The sequence below is a fragment of the Monodelphis domestica genome, chromosome 6 (genome assembly GCF_027887165.1).
Source record: "Monodelphis domestica isolate mMonDom1 chromosome 6, mMonDom1.pri, whole genome shotgun sequence".
Lineage (NCBI taxonomy): Eukaryota > Metazoa > Chordata > Mammalia > Didelphimorphia > Didelphidae > Monodelphis > Monodelphis domestica.
Window position 1 is genome coordinate 119,256,383 of NC_077232.1, and position 14,174 is coordinate 119,270,556.

A 14,174-nucleotide genomic window follows, 5' to 3' on the forward strand; every position below is an offset into this window, starting at 1 on the left:
TATTCAAATTTATAACAATATAAACCAGTTGTACAAAAAATCAAGCCATTCTCCAATTGCTAAATGGGCAAGGGACATGAATAGGCAATTTTAAGTTAAAGAAATCAAAACTATTAATAAGCACATGAAAAGTGTTTTAAATTTCTTATAATGGGAGAGATGCAAATCAAAACAACACTGAAGTATCATCTCACTTCTAGCAAATTGACTAACATGACAGCTGGAGGTGATGTGGCAATGTGGAGACATGAATGCATTTTTAGTGAAGTTGTGAATTAATCCAACCATTCTGGAGGGCAATTTGGAATTAAACCCAAAGGGTGATAAAAGACTGTCTGCCCTTTGATCCAGCCATACAACTGCTGGGTTTGTGCCCCAAGGAGGTAATAAGGAAAAAGACTTGTGCAAGAACATTCATAGCTGCACTCTTTGTGGTGGCAAAAAAAAAAAAAGGAAAATGAAGGGATGCCCTTCAATTGGGGAATGGCTGAACAAATTTTGGTATATGTTGGTGATGGAATACTATTGTGCTCAAAGGAATAATAACCTGGAGGAATTCCATATGTACTGGAATGACCTCCAGGAATTGATGCAGAGTGAAAAGAGCAGAATCATTACACCATTGTACACAGAGACTGATACATTGTAGTATAATTAAATGTAATGGACTTCTCCATTAGTAGCAATGCAGTGATCCTGAACAACTCAGAGGGATTTATGAGAAAGAACACCATCCACATTCAGAGGAAAAACTGTGGGAGTAGAAACACAGAAGGAAAACAACTGCTTGATTACATGGGTCGATGGGCATATGACTGGGGATGTAGAATCTAAATGACCTACCCTAGTGAAAACATCAACAACATTGAAATAGTTTTGATCAAGGGCATATGTACAACCCAGTGGAATTGCGGATCAGATGTGGGAAGGAGAGGGGTTAGGGGAGGGAAAGAATATGATTTTTGTAACAAAGGAAAAATGTTCTAAATTTACTAAATAAATTTAAATTAAAAATACAAATGATATCTTGGTTAGAATAAAAAAGAACAATGTAATGCAAGGTAGAATTTTAAAAAGAATTTCAAATGGTGGAGATACAGCTGTGTATTTACTTATCTCTATTAACTGTTTTTATAATGTGATACTAGAAACCTGTTTCTACTCTATGTAAGATTTAATTCAATACCCAACACTTTGAGTATTATATTTTATAAAGTCTATTTTAATCACTTGAAATAAAGGAATAAAAAGGTAATTATCTAACAAAATAAAAGGCCACATGAGTAAATTCTCCTGCCATTTACCTCATACCAGTTCCAAAAAATAGGAAAACAGGAAGAGAGAGTGAGAGATGGGGCTACACAAATCTTATATCCTTCCTATGTCAGCATATAATGTGAGGAGGAAAATGGGGTGCAAATGTTAATAACAGAATCTTCTGCTTTGACTCCAATGGGAAATGAGCATGTAGAAATCTCCAAGATTTACATGCCTAGTTTCCCCATGAAATCAATACATATAATCAACTTATCTCTCTAAAGATCTTCAACTAGAGATACATGCAATATTGCACTTTCAAAGGGGGAAATTACAATAACTTGGGGATTAGAGGGAAATAAAAGAGACAGAGAACAAAATTAATGATTGTTAGGTACGTTGACAAAAAGCCAATAAAGGGGCAGTTCTTTTTGGCATGAGAGTTTATATTCAAAATAAATGTGTTCAATCCCCCATAGTTCAATTTCACTACATCCCAAACTTTATTCTGGATCCTTTGGCACAGTGTGAGGTTTCCACTGGCATCTGCATGGCACCTTCTCCAAACTGTTCAATTTCTGGATTTGGGGAGGTAATATTTAAAAATCAGTGGCAGGTTTCCATAGTCTAAAGGTTTTGGGTATGCATTACTATTGGGACTAATAAATATTGTAATTTTATATTAGTGTAAAATAAAAAAAATTAATACTGGTTACATACTACAACTACAAAAAATGAGAGAAAAGAAAACTCAGATGCTCTGTAAAGATAAGGGATAAGGGGTAGGAAAAATTGTCTTCATCCCTTATCCTTACAACTCTATTGGACATACAAGGAAAAACAATATTTTTTAAAAAAATCCAAAATATATAGTTCACAATCAGTGACGCACTGTGTTTGCCAAGGAGAGGTGCAATATAAATGTTCTTCACCCCAAAATGAGATCCATTTCCTTTTTAATTTGGTCATGACTCACAATGTGAGTGTGATTGATTTTCACTGAATTAAAGCTTTATCAAACAGTAGTACCATTAATGCACATTCACAAAGAGCCCAACTCAGAAGAGTCCATTTAATGACAATAGCTAGCAAACAAGCCCACTATCATTAGGATTCACATGAGTTCTCTATAGCCACTTGCTGTGTGACATTTTAAAAGTAACTTTGAAGATCATGGATACTTACCACAAGTTCTCTGGATCTAGCCAATCTTTCAACTTTGGCTGAGATATTTTTAACAAAGTCTATTACTGCCATCATTCCAAAACCTGGCAGAGGACCCCAGAAAAAAACACAAACCTCTGTAATGCTGATGAAAGCCTTTTAGGTCTAAAACATCAGCAAGAATATAGACCATTCTGGTAGAAGGGCAGAGTAAGTTGAACAGTTAGAAATATAAGAACCATCTCAAAGCCACTAGACTTCATGGGAAATGCTCCTTTTTGTAAGCCATCCAGAAGTACCATGCCCCCTGGGAAAACCTTCCCAACTCCTGGATGAGATTGTAACAGTCATAAAAGGCATGTCTTTATATGTCTCATCCACTACATTTTTTAATAAATGCAGTGGTGGGGAATACAACAATGCTATAGCACTTCAACTATTTCACTTCAACTACTAAATGGACCCTTTACCTTTAGTTACAAACAACTCAAAGGTAGGCAAATGATCAGTTAAAGGTAGTGGTACTCCTAGATATCCTGAAAAAAAATTACTTATGAAGACCCCTTAAAATCAATTTAAATTTTAAGTCATTAAATTCTCCAATAGTTGTATACAGGTTATAACCAGTTTGACAGAGTGCATCCATCATCATCTATGTAACTATTAACAAAGGAAAAAAAAACAAACAAAAGGGCGGTTAGACAACATATGACCTCAATGGATCTGGTGACAAAACCAGCATCCATAAGAACCTGTGGTTTTGTCATGTAAAAGGGTTTAAGGTTTTGAAAGTTGCTCATGGGATTTTACAATGGTATTTTCTTCAGTCCAATCATAGTGGGAGGCACAACTATAGACAATGTAACTGAACATATAGCTAATGCCCAAAATAGGAACAGAAAGAGACATAATGTAATAGAATATATTAGACTAGATCAATATGTGAACTTAAAAAAAATAAAATTTAAAACAAAAATTAAGAAAATACAATATATGTAGTAGGCTACAGGCACTATATACAAAAGTCCTTTTCATCAATTCCAATAGCTATTACAGAGACTTCTTTACTCTTTGGAGGAGAATAAACTGAAACAACTAGCAATGGAGTCTGAGAAACTAAAAATTCACCTCCAGACTTTTAAGGTTCCTTACCCTCTCAAGTAGCATCATCTATCTATATCCCTTTGCTCACACCTCTGTGGTTCCTCATACCTGCACAGGGCATAGTGTGGACAAACCCCATAATAGATGGATGTGTTGGAGAGACTGGGCAGGCCAAAATGGCAATGGGATGTAGGGAGATGAATCTCCATCTTGAATCTCAGGATTACTCAAGGTCATCATAAGGACAAGTGCACCCAGGAATGGTAGTAAGAAAAGATACCCTAAAACATTGAGTTATATAAACTCTGTAATGCTCTCCTAGAATGGGAGCTGTTTGAGATAGGCAGGAAACTGGGTCATACATGCAATTCTACTTATTAAATGGTTGCAAATCTATTTTATGTCTGTAGGTGGCACTAGCCTAGTAGGAGTAAAAAACTCACAAGGTTAGTAGATGGAGAGACACTCCAATCAGTGTTTGAATGGAGGGCAGTTGCAAGGCTTTATCCAGGGGCTAAGTTAGTGAAAGAAAACAAAATGTTTCTATTTTAGGCACAATGAAGGTAAAAAATCCTCACAGCAGCTTAGCTGAGCTGGTCTGGGAGAGCAAAAAGGGTGAAAGTGGCTACCACATTTGAGACTCACGTGAGGGTTTAGGAAAGGCCTTAAAGAGTGAGCAAACTTCTAGGAGTAAGATAAGGCTAAACTTCCTCAATTTAACCTAATAATAAAACCTTCTAATAACAACAACAAAACAAAATTTAAATTATTAACTTCCTCCCACACTCTGGGATTCTGTGTTGTGAGATAGTTGTTTGTTAGAGGGTCAGAGTTGCTTCTACTAGGTGAAAGGTGTAAAAATTAAATTAGTCTCTTTAATAAAAATATTATATTTTAAGAGCTTTATTAAGGATTATTAGAAATCAAGGAATAAAGAAATTACAAAATAAGAAACCAAGTGCCCATGGCTTATTAGCCAATTCAGAACACTCACACTTAGCTTACTTACTATACCATTGCAATGGAAGAGCCCAACGTAGGAGTTACTGCCAATTAAATACTAATTATGATCTCTCCCAGGTGGAGACTCAGGTGAGATTACAGGGAATTCTGTGAAATACCAAGGACTTCTGGGGATTGAAGTCTAAGGTTCAAAATCTCCATTTTTATAAAGGAGTCAGAAGGGTTAGAGGTTAATTAATGCTTAAAACAAAAATACCCACAGTTTACTAGGTTGCAGCGAGCAATGACTATCCATCTGCTTTCAATTTAAGAGGACACAATGGGATTTAGATCTCACCCTTCCACTTCCAAATGACTCTCAAGTGAGCAGTCAGCAGTGGGAGACATCAGCAGGAAGTGGTAAGAGGTAAGGGGCTTCTAAATATTTATAGTCTTGGACCAATGGTTGTGGCCATGAAGCTAATCTGTCTTGCTCTACTCACTTAGAGAATAAGAATTCTAAACTCCAGATTTTGAGTCACAATAAATGAAAGATTTAAATCAATATCCAACACTCTAAGTAGTATATTTTATAAAGTTTATTAATAATCACTTGAAATAAAGTAATAACAAGGTAATTATCTAACAAAATATGAAGCCATGTGAATAGATTCTCCTGCCACCCCCCCCCCAACAATACCTTCACCAAACAGGATCACAGGAAGAGAGAGTGAGAGGCAGGGCTACACAAAACTTATATCCTTCCTATGTCAGCATGTAACTTAAGGAGGAAAATGGGGTGCTAGGAATAGTAGTTCTAGGGTTCAAAGTTTAATTAAACACATAAAACTATTCTCTTTTAGAAGACTTGAGCAGTGGGTCAAATAATGTTATAACTCAAAACACACTTTCTATAACTACTACTTCTTATTTACAGGCTCTCCACTTCAGTTTTTACTTTCTGCCATGTTCTCAATTCTAAAAGCAACTTACATCCCTTTATTCATGTTTTCCCCCTAACGAGTTCACTAAAAGCAGTAGACATTAAGGAAAGTTGTGATAACAGAATAAAGGAGAAATTTTATGTTATGAAGGTGTTAATAGTTAATAAAGATCTATATGCAAATTTATGGAAAATAAAACGTTAGTCTGTCTGAGATCTTATATAGCATAACTAAATACTTTATTCTCTTGAGTGAATGCTCTCAAGATAGGATATTAAATCAAATTCTAGTGTTTTTCTCAGTAAATTCATTTTGATAAAATTTTTTTGGTTCAGCCTTTCTGGCATTTGTTTTCTTGATCCTTAAATATATATGAGAGAGTCCTAATTTCTAGCCCATATCATTGTTTTTCTTTTTAAGAGCAAACATTAACATTGTAGGAAGTGTAATGATATTGGAAAGGCATTATTTCAAATTCCATATATGACTTTTTTCCCATGGTCACATCAATAGCAAAATTTATTAAATAAATTTAATAATATGTTTATTAAATACAATGAAAATTATCCAAAGTTTCATTTAATACAATTAATATTGTTGCTAACAAATTTAGAAACAATGTGGAATTGAGAAATATTAGAATTATTTTCAAGAAAATGAAAGTCTTCAGTTCATTCTTGAAGAATTCATATTCAAGGAAATTGATCCAGCGACTCATGAAAACGGAAGCTATATATTTAAAAAATGACAGAATCTTTCCACAATTTGTCCAAGGAAGAAGGAACTGAATGCACATAAAAGTGTGTCATTTTTCACTTTATTTTCTCCTTGATTTTTTTTTTTACAGTGTAAGCTAGATCTATCTTCTTTCACAATATTATGGACATGGAAATATGTATTGCAGATGGAATAACAAAAGATCAAGGATATCCAGGGAAATAATGAAAAAAAAACACAAATAAGGGGGGCCTTGCAGTCATAGACCTCAACTATATTACAAAACAGCAGTCATCAAAACAATTTGGTACTGGCTAAGAGACAGAAAGGAGGATCAGTGGAATAGACTGGGGGCAAGCGACCTCAGAAAGACAGTATATAATAAACCCAAAGATCCCAGGTTTTGGGACAAAAATCCACTATTCGATAAAAACTGCTGGGAAAATTGGAAGACAGTGTGGGAGAGATTAGGAATTGATCAACACCTCACACCCTACACCAAGATAAATTCAAAATGGGTGAAAGACTTAAACATAAAGAAGGAAACCATAAGTAAATTGGGTAAACACAGAATAGTATACATGTCAGACCTTTGGGAGGGGAAAGACTTTAAAACCAAGCAAGACATAGAAAGAATCACAAAATGTAAAATAAATAATTTTGACTACATCAAATTAAAAAGCTTTTGTACAAACAAAACCAATGTAACTAAAATCAGAAGGAAAACAACAAATTGGGAAAAAATCTTCATAAAAACCTCTGACAAAGGTTTAATTACTCAAATTTATAAAGAGCTAAATCAATTGTACAAAAATCCAAGCCATTCTCCAATTGATAAATGGGCAAGGGACATGGATAGGCAGTTTTCAGATAAAGAAATCAAAACTATTAATAAGCACATGAAGAAGTGTTCTAAATCTCTTATAATCAGAGAGATGCAAATAAAAACAACTCTGAGGTATCACCTCACACCAGCAGATTGGCTAACATGACAGCTATGGAAAGTAATGAATGCTGGAGGGGATGTGGCAAAGTAGGGACATTAATTCATTGCTGGTGGAATTGTGAACTGATCCAACCATTCTGGAGGGCAATTTGGAACTATGCACAAAGGGCGATAAAAGAATGTCTACCCTTTGATCTAGCCATAGCACTGCTGGGTCTGTACCCCAAAGAGATAATGGACAAAAAGACTTGTACAAAAATATGCATAGCTGCACTCTTTGTGGTGGCCAAAAATTGGAAAACGAGGGGATGCCCATCAATTGGGGAATGGCTGAACAAATTGTGGTATATGTTGGTGATGGAATATTATTGTGCAAAAAGGAATAATAAAATAGAGGAATTCCATGGAGACTGGAACAACCTCCAGGAAGTGATGCAGAGTGAGAGGAGCAGAACCAGGAGAACATTGTACACAGAGACAAACACACTGTGGTATAATCGAACATAATGGACTTCTCCATTAGTGGTGGTGTAATGTCCCTAAACAATCTGCAGGGATCTAGGAGAAAAAACACTATCCATAAGCAGAAGCAAACTGTGGGAGTAGAAACACCGAGGAGAAGCAACTGCCTGACTACAGTGGTTGAGGAGACATGACAGAGGAGAGACTCTAAACGAACACTCTAATGCAAATATTAACAACATGGGAATGGGTTCGAATCAAGAACACATGTGATACCCAGTGGAATCACCCGTCGGCTATGGGGGTTGGGGGGGAGGAAAAGAAAATGATCTTTGTCTTTAATGAATAATGCATGGAAATGATCAAATAAAATACTATAAAATTTTTAAAAAAAGAAATGCAGGAAGGTTGGTTGTTATAATTGTATTTCACTTCAGCTGCTAGAATGGGCCTTACCTAATAGTAGGGGCAGGCAAAATAACCAGAGATTGTTAAAAAAATTCCCAAAATCATGTTAAAAAACCCATAAAATCAATTGATATATTTAGCACATTAAATATTCCAAAGGTTGTTATTCAATTGTAACCAGTTCTGATGAAGTCCATCTATACTTTATGTGACAATTTACAAAGGCAAAAATAGAAAAGCTTTTTTTTGTTTTTTTTTTAATGTGGGCTTAATTACAATGATATTTGTTCAGTATGGTTATAGGGGGAAAGCAACAAAATATAACATAGTTAAAACTCAATACATTAAAAATGATCCAGTGTAACAGAATATTGAATACAGTAATGAACTTAAAATCACAAAGTTAAATCTTAAGCAAAGCAAACAGTAAAATGCAATAGATTACAGAGATTTTTATAAACCATTGGAGTTTGAAATGCCTTAAAATATATAACCTCCAGTCTCTTTAAAGTTCCTTGGGTTTATTATTATTATTATTATTATCCATATAGATGTCTATTGTCGGAAGGCAAATTGATATGGGCTAAGCCATGAGGTCCAAGCAATCTGCTCAGGGCCACATGGCCATGAAGTGTCTCAGGCCAGATTCCAAACCAGTACATCCCATCTCTAGGCCTGGCTCTCAGTCCACTGAGACACCCAGCTGCCTCCCCAAAGTTAGCTTAAGGGTTGTACAGAGCTAAATTTTTCCCTGACACTCAGTTGAAGTCATTAAAAGGATCAATGCAATTAAAAGATATCCTCATAAAAAAGCCATGTTTTTAAGTTCCTGATTGTAAGTCTCTTCTCTCCTTTTTTTCTCCATACCCTCCTAAGATACCTCCTCCTGCCCCAGTCCATGTGGCTAATCTTAGCCTAAGGGAAAATTACCCCCTTTTGTTACCAGCTGGTACAAATGAGTCCTGAGAGATCTGCTGCAAGGCTAGAGTTTTTCTGGGGCTGGCGGGCAGGTCACCAGGTGATAGAGATCTGGGTTGAACAGGGACCCGGTGAGCAAGAGAGAGCACCGGGGTGGGCAGGGCCAGGACCAGGTGGGTGATATCAATCAAACAGGTCCAGATTACAGGTAACAGTAGCCGGGCTAGAAGGGCTATGAACAGGTGATTAATATTGAATCAAGAAAGTCCAAAGCGAATGGCTGCCAGCAGGAGTTGATCAAGATGGTTTTCTAAAAAGGCATCTTGGAGAAAAATGGCTTAAAAAATTTCTAGACAGTAGCTATTAAAAGCTGAACTTAGTAGAGAATAGAATCAGAAAAGAATCAGAAGATTGAGATATTTCATGTTCCCAGAGTGGTTATACCAAACTGTAAGAATTAAAATTTGGAGGGAAACTGAGGTAGGCAGAAATTAGTTTCTCTCTGCAAGGAATATTATATTTTTAGAGGTTTATTAAAGGTTAAAGATTAAAGAAAATACAGAATAAGAAAGCACATGTCTAGGCCCAGAGAGGCATAAACAACCTCACCTACATTATGAAAGGACCCATTTGCTTACAAGGGGGAACAAGAAAAAAAAAGACCCCACTTTAGGTGGAGACCCTTTAAATAATAGTTTGCTCTCGGTCCAGGTGAGAATTCAGTGAGATTACAAAGCATTCTGCGAAAGTGGAGCAAGGACTTCTGGGGATTGAAGTCCTGGATTCAAGTCTCCATTTTTACAATATATATCTTGGAATTTTATCCTATACAATTTGTCTCTGTTCCTTCTATGTATAATTCTTCTAACTATCCAGGTGATAATAACAATTTTTATGAATTATGAATATCCTCTTTTCTTGTAGGGATACCAATCATTTTAAGTAATTGGATCCCTTACAAAAAGGTTTTTTTTTGTTTTTGTTTTGTTTTTGTTTTTATTTTTTCCCCTTTCTTAATTACCTTTTGGTGATTCTCTTGAGTTCTGTGTTTGGGCATCAAATTTTCTTTTCAAGTCTGATCTTTTCTTTATGAATGCTTGGAAGTCTTCTATTTTATTAAATTACCATATTTTCCCTTACAAGAATATAGTCAGTTTTGCTGGGTGATTGATTCTTGGTTGTAGACCTAGTTCCCTTGCTTTTATGAATATCATATTCCATGCCTTTCAATCCTTCAGTATAGATGCAGCCAGATCCAGTGTTATCCTAACTGTGGTTTCATGGTATATAAATGATTTTTTCTTAGCAGCTTGTAATATTTTTCCTTGGTTTGGTAGTTCTTGAATTTGGTTGAAACATTCCTGGGTGTTGTCAATTCAGAGTTAAATACAGGAGGTGATCTGTGGATTCTTTCAATCTGTACTTTCCCCACTTGCTATAGAGTGTTGGGGCAGTTTTCTTAGATAATTTCCTGAAGAATGATGTCCAGAATTTTTCTTTTGTCATGATCTTCTGGCAGTCCAATGATTCTTAAGATGTCTCTCCTCATCCTGTTTTCTAGGTCTTCCATTTTGTGGATGAGATGTTTCATATTTTCCTCATTTTTTTCATTCTTTTGATTTTGTTTTATAGTTTCCTGTTGCCTTGTAAAGTCATTTGCTTCTAGTTGTTGGATTCTAGTTTTTAAAGACTGAAATTCATCCCCGGCTTTGTGGTCATCCTTCTTCTTCTGGTTTGATTTTCTTTGGAGGTCAACTTTCACCTTCTTTACCTCATCTTTCATCTCCTTTGCCTCATTTTCAAGCTGATTAATTTTGGCTTTCAAGACACCATTTTCTGTTTTCAGGTAATTTATTTTGCTTTTTAAGTTCTTTTCCCAGTTGTCTTCAGGCTCTCTTAATTGTTTTTTGAATTGTATTTTGAGTTCTTCCAAAGTCTGTGTCTAATTCACTGGAGTTTCTGTGTTTTTTCTTGGAGTTCCTTGATCGCCCTTTGTTCCATTTGCTCTTTGTTCTTTGCCAGGATAGAAGCTGTCCTTTTAATTTCCTTTTTTCTTTTTCTGTTGTTTACTCATATTTTCCCCTTCTTTCCCCCCCCCCACCCCCCCCCGTAATTGCTTGTAATCTTGCTCTTCTCATTATGTGCTGGATCTGTGAATTTGGACTGTTCTGTCCTGAAGGGGCTTCTTCTTGGTTCTACTGATTGGTCAAGTTAGTAATATCTCCCTCAGCTGACAGTAGAAGCTGAGAAGGAGCTACGCTTCCTGCCATGTTGTCAAGGTTCTTGACTGTAGTTTATTGCAGCTTTAGTTCTTGGAGCTTGTTCAGCAAGGTTCTCAGATCAGTCTGTGGGGGAGGAGTGTTGGAGATTGAGCTTTCCTGCCCTCTGAAGGCTTCTTATCTGCCCTATTGATGAGATTGAGTCAGGGCAGGATTGATCTGCAAAGCTGGATGTGCTCTGAGGCCAAAACCTCCAGAAGAGGGGGGAGCAAGATGGAGCATCTTGGCTCCAACTAGGCTGCCTCCTTTGAACTTCTCCTCCAGCTGCCTCTATACTGCCTGTGTTCTACACCCTGAGCCTGGCATATCTGTTCCAGCAAGGTACTACATCTGGACTAGCACTCTTGCCTCCAAAGAGATGCCAGACACCTCTGGAGGATCAGTATTATAGGTGGGGGAGGTGTCCTGGGACCTTCCTTCTTCCTTATCCTTAAACCCACATATTCTAGAATTCAGGCTTTTTGGGGCATACCTTTTAAGTTGGATACAGGAGGAGGATTCCCTAGCTCTGTCCTATTGTTAGAATTGGTTTTCAGTCCCCTCAAAGCATTGTGTTTTTGATTGATGAGGAAGGGTTTGTGGAGGTCTGAACTGTTGTTCTCTCTAAGCTGTCATCTTGAATCTGCCTCCACCATAATTGACACTTCCCCCCCAAAAAATCCAAAATAGTGTTATTATCATAATGACTCTCAATGAAGTTAGAGAAGTCATTTAATTCCTCTCAGTTTCAGGTTCAATTTAGGTTGTGTTCAGTGACTTAGAGATTGCAATGAGAATTGATAGGAATCAAATGTAAACAATACAGTTATAAGCCTTATAGTCCTATGAAAATGTCAGCTGTTGTTAGCTACCAAATAAGTCTAGATTCCATGGCCAATGGTTTGGAGATATTCAGTCTTCCTCCCTTGACTCTCTAGATAAAAAAAAAAAAATCTCTTCCCAATAATATTTCTAAAGTCTCTCCCAAAATGTATGTTAAAAAGTATAAATAAAATAGTTTGTAGAAAATGCTTCAATAATTGAAATAAATTTAATAACCATTTTATGTACCTTATTGCTAGACACTGTGTTAAATTCAAAGGTATAAAGAGTTTCTCATTTTACAAAAAAAGCAACAGGCAAAGGAAGGTTAGCCCACTTGTCTAAGACTACACAGTATTGAAAGGAAGAGAGGATTTGAGTAGATGAGGTTGGTCTGCAGTGAGATGCAGATGCAGAGAAAAGATTCTAGAATTTTGGGGGGAAAGTGTGAGACAGTTAACTGGGGTTGGAGCTGGGTCTTTCTCTGATTTGAGCAGGAGAGACTTGCTGATTTCCCTCTGTGGCTGTTTCTACCTTGTCTTTCCCATCCCACCAGCTTACATGCTGGCTTCTTGTCATTTACTGAGCTTCTTGGTGTGATCCTGAACTATTTGGGCCATCTGTCTGCAAGATTGGGTTTGTAGTCCTTCTGGATCCAGGACCGCTGCTTTGTGCCCTGCTTTGCCATACTGCGACAAACCACTGCCTTTCTTACCATCAAAACGGATGATGTTTGGTTAGTGTAGGTGAGATCTCAGACAGATAAGTAAGGATCAGTGTAGTTTAAATCTGTGAAGTTACCTGGTTACAGGACATTTAGATCTGGGGGAGGAGGGATTAGGTAGCTGACATTAGTTTAGGATTATCCAGACTTCCCTTTTCACCTTCCCTTGATTAATAAATCCAATATCCATCCCTTTTATATAGTGGTCTGTGTTTATTGCCTCAGTACAGACTCTGCCTGGCCTGGATCTGTTAGCTTGCCAGCCCACAGTTGGCCTTCCAAAAAAAAGTTATTCTTCTGATATTGGCCTATAATTTAACATGAAATCCCTTCCCCAAACCACCCTCCATTACAACAGTGACTAAATGGTTATGCAATAAAATTCAACCAAGATCCTCTGAACCTAAAGATATTTCTTCAAAAACTTGTTATTTTAAAATTAGCACGTTTTACAGTATAGTGGATCTGAACTCATGTATCTGGGTTTTACCTCAGTAGTGTCTTTTGCTACTTATATGACCTTTGACATGTCATTTAATCTTTGACATCTTTATTTCCATAGACTCCAAGATGAGAAATTAGACTAGGTTAATCTAGTCCTAAATTTTCAGTCCTATGAGGCTATAACAGTAAAATTCAAGGTGACTGAGATTTGCTAATGTATAGGATTTTGCATCGCAATTTATATTTTATTTGAATAGATAGCTAGGACATTCAACGGAGAGATTATTGAACTTAGAATTGCAAAGATCAGGGTAACAAGGTGGCTCAGTTGAAAGAGCACATGGCACATATTATATGTAGTCTTCATGTACGTTTCAAAATTAAAAAAAAAAGGTTTAGTAATGTTGAGTAATTTCCCCATTGTCACATGGTTTGTAAATATCAACTGTAGACTTTGAATTCCAGTTTTATTAATTTCAAGGCTAGTAATAATTTTTATTTAATTGATTAATTAAGAAAAATTTTTATATGTTTACACTATTCATATTCTTTCTCTCCCCTCCTCCCAACTGTTAAAAAATTAAATTAGTCTCTACTGATAAAATATCATATTTTATGGGGTTTATTAAAGATTATTGGAAATAATATGAAAACAGGTCTTGATCAATGACACATGTAAAACCCAATGGAGTTGCATGTTAGACATGGGAGGGGGTTGTGAAAAATGGAGATTTGAACCCCAGACTTCAATCCCCAGAAGTCCTTGGTACTTCCCAGAATTCCCTATAATCTCACCTGAGTCCCCACCTGGGTGAGATCACAATTTGTATTTAAACTGACTGTAATGCCTACTTCGGCCTCTCTCTCTTCCTCTAAAAATGTGAATAGGCTTTCTTTCTCATAAGTTCCTCAGAATTGTCCTGGATCATGACATTGCTGCTAGTAGAGAAGTTTACTATATTCAATTGTGCCACAGTGTATTTGTCTCTGTGTATAATTTCCTCCTGGTTCTGCTCCTCTCACTCTGCATCAATTCCTGGAGGTTGTTCTGGTTCACATGGAAT